At 37.7% G+C, this 3,893-nt stretch overlaps 1 protein-coding gene across 4 annotated transcripts in view; it reads left to right on the forward strand.

Annotated features, from left to right (window-relative positions):
• The window catches only part of LOC106471852 (afadin-like), a 128,012-nt gene that overhangs the window by 73,610 nt on the left and 50,509 nt on the right, over nt 1–3,893 (forward strand). The gene's annotated exons all lie outside the window — the stretch shown is intronic.

A 3,893-nucleotide genomic window follows, 5' to 3' on the forward strand; every position in this document is an offset into this window, starting at 1 on the left:
TGTGTGTGTGTGTGTGTGTGTGTGTGTATATATATATATAAATTCCAATACAGTACATTACCTCCACTCACATAAATAGCTATTCTTGTTCAGTGTTGCCCTCTATATGCAAAAACATTTTTATTCATACCACAAACCTTCTATCTCCCCTTCATTGGACTTGACTGATTCCAATGCGTCTCTTGTTTAAATCGTAATGCGTCAACTCTCTTCCAATAAGAGTGTGACATACTCTCATAACTCATGTGACTCCTTCTACTCGATTCTGTCATTTCTTGTTTGGCAGTACTTATGTTCAGATATTATTTTTTTTGGTGCTCTTTGTGTGAATCGTGATTTTAATAGTATAATCTCTCAAGTGGGATTCCTTCATTATTAATGTTTTTCTTTACATTGAAGAAATCTTTTAATTTCATTTCCCAGTATTTTTTTTTTTCACACTCGCATATTTTACATCAAACAGTTTTGTTTGATTTATGTATTTCTGCAATGAATTATTAGGTTTATGTTCCCATTTCGGGTGTTATACTTCTAGTACTTCACAGGCTGCAGGTGGAGGAGACCCGTTGTTGAATTTCTCTGCTATTATCCATTGTGAGAGCATTTGTTATATGGGTCAACCTTCTTCTCCTGAATTTTCCCCACTAATCCTCCTGAACAAGCCAAACCTGTTCAGGCAGAAGAAGATTTGATTGATAGTTTTTTTACACCACTAGATTTTGCCGTGTTTTTCCCTACTCCTCCTGCAGAATCTGCTAGGCCTAATATGGCATTTTTCAACATGATTTAAACATGTTTTATCCAATTCCCCGCTTTTCTCTGATTTCTTATTACCTCCATGTTGGCTCATTTGTCATCTTCGGCTCTCGCTTTACACGTGGTTTCACTGTAGCTGGGATTTTCTGGGTAGCAGTGCAACCTTGTCCCTGGTACATTTGCTACCTCCTTCTTTTCAGGATTTCTGTATTTTCTTTGGTAATATGCTTTTGATAATGCATCTGAGGCTTTGGAATCTCCTGTGTTATCTGTGCGTTGACACTCCACCCTTTCCTCTTTGATTACACATTTGTTTCAGTTGCAGCCACAACACGCCCCTATTCCTTCCCATCCTAATCTTTAACAACCCGTTTGTGTTCTTTTTGCAGGGGTTTCTCAACTCATTGTTATATTCAACATTGATAGCCATGTCGACAACAGTACTGGAGAACTAACCAGAGGGTTCCGGTCCAGTGGAAGCTTGTCTATATTATATTGTTACCCTTTGGTAACCTTTATTACAGTTCCATGAGTTCTTTGGGTTTTATCAGAGGGACTTGAGCTACAATTTTTTTTTACCCACCTCCTTTGTCCTTAGTACCCCTTTCCTTCCCCATGACTTGTGTTCCTGACACCAGCCTGCATCTGTCTGAGGCGGTACACGATTTTCTGTCTCTATAGGCTGTTGCTCCTGTTCATCATTTTTCTCCAGGCTGTTTGTTGTCCTTGCACCAAACTGGAGACGGTGGCCTGTACTAGGTTTCTCCTGCCTCATTTTACCATATAGTTGTTTCTCACACTTAGGTAGGCTTTTTCTTTAGGTTTATTGATGACAAAGAGGAGTTTCACCAATGATTAGTTGCATATCCTGATATTTCATCACTCGCAACCCTCTCTTTGCATTATTCTCCACGGAGTGGTTTCTCTGTTTAGTGCACTGCCCTTCAGACTTGTTTCGGCCCCGTTTGTTCTGTCAGGCATTCAGAGCATTCGTTTGTCACTTATATGCTCTCTGGTTTCATCTTTCTTTGGGTGACTGGCTACTGTTTGCTCATTCCAACCAGGAGTCCACCTGTTACCCTTATCAGCTGCTCCTGGAGGTGGCTATAGTGGGCTGTTAATTAAGTTGGCGAAGACCTTAATACGATCTATCCAATATCTTGTCCATTTGAGGGTTTCTACACACATCTCAGTCGGGCCCATTCCTTCTCCTTCTCGACTTCATTCAATGGGTTTTCAGTTCGTTTACAGCTCAACAAGTTCTATTGCCTTTGGGTATTTGATCTTCCATGGTAGCCCTTGGATATGCAGGCTCTTTCATGAGCTTTTCACGACCAGTGGAATTTCGCAGGGATCCTTTGTTGGCTCTTATTACCCTCCTCCTACCCTTGTCATTGATTGACATTGGTGTTTCGATATGACTCGCACATCAGCAGCTGTCCCACTTCCTCCTCATCCAGTTTTCCACATTTAATGGATAGATCCCTTCGGGGATGGGGGGGTGTGTAGGTTGATCAACTGGAAGCTTCGAAGTCTTATCCTATCAACGACCTGTAGTTTCTCGCTGTAGGTCGTGTTTTGGTTAATTTTCTCCATCTGGTCAGAAATCATCTGGTAATGATCCATTCTGACTCTTCATCTTAACAGCCTTTATTTTTGTTGGAACTATTATCACTCAAAGCATCTTCATCAATAACAGTATCTTCTTTCTCATAATTCTTTTCAATAGAAGTATCAACTATTATCAAATATATCTTTCACATTTAGCATCATCATTAGTAGTTTTCTTCAATTCTGCACATCACTTAAAGTTATATTTTCAAATATAATGTTTCCTACGTGCTTACAAATTTGTCTTTATTAAAGAAAGGTGTTATTTGCAGACCACTGTCACATGACCAACCAAAGAGATGTGTGTTCCTTTTATATTTCTAGCATTGGTGAATGCAATTAGACTAAGTCACTCATACTGATAAATGGAGGTAGCATTAATATGTCAGAAGTAATGCCATAATGGGGTCAGGACTGATTTGTATAATACACAAGCCTAGAAGTTTATCCCTGTGTATGGTGTGGTTAGCAAGTAAGTTATTATTAGTTTAGAACCGAGCAGTCCAGCAACAAACTAAACACTAGTCATATTAACAAATATACAAAACAAAATAGTTATGCATGTGGAGGCAACCATGTTGAACTCATTCAACATAAATGGTCAAGTTTCAAGGATTAGGGGGTCATGCATACTTGTCTTCTGAAGTAATTATATCCTCATGTATTTGTAGGGACAAGTACAAAATTTTGTGATTGGTTACTTAAAAACATATACCCTAACCATAATCAGTTACTTGTTAATAAGCTTCTGGTTGCCTTTTAACAAACAGTATGCTGGTTGAAGCAATGTTATAAAATGTTTTATACACATAAAAATTCAATTACACTTACTGCTAACAAATTGTCACCTACTGGACCACCATGTTGTCATTTCTTGATAGTAAGCTCCTCCTGTGAGTAGGAGAAATGGGTCTCTTAATTGTACATGTATGCATTGTACTTTTCAGAAAATATTGTAATTATGATAAAAATATAATGCATTTTATGCAGTTAAAATCAAATATTACTTTGACTAGTGAAAATCCATCATGATAGCTTGATGCTTTCCAGTATCTGGAATTCTTGTGATGATATTTAATATGATTCTTCATTGTAGAGGTCCATCTAATATCTAATAGATGCTAGAACTACATTACAGAATTTGGAATTTCTTTTTTTTTCATCCTCTACCAGCTCATGTTTGTTTCTTTTTGTTTTCAACATCTTTTCTTTTATCAGGGAATTCTAAGAATACTGTTTTTTTTTAGACCCCCCCCCTCTCCCCACTTGGGGGTACCATGAACACTCCTGATCATATGTACCTAAGAGACAGATGTGCAAAATTATGTGGAATCACAATACTTTTCTATTTTTAGAACCTTTTTTTGTACAAATTTCATTTGTATTGTTGCGTATCTGCTTTTTTGATAATTTCCGGTATAAATTCTTTCCGAAGAACTTCAGCGATACAAGTCCCTTCTTCATTAAACCAGTTTATTTTTTCTCGATACAAACTTTTAGTACACGGTAGTTCCACAATCAGTACG

This window comes from Limulus polyphemus, unplaced genomic scaffold (assembly GCF_000517525.1).
Source record: "Limulus polyphemus unplaced genomic scaffold, Limulus_polyphemus-2.1.2 Scaffold115, whole genome shotgun sequence".
NCBI lineage: Eukaryota > Metazoa > Arthropoda > Merostomata > Xiphosura > Limulidae > Limulus > Limulus polyphemus.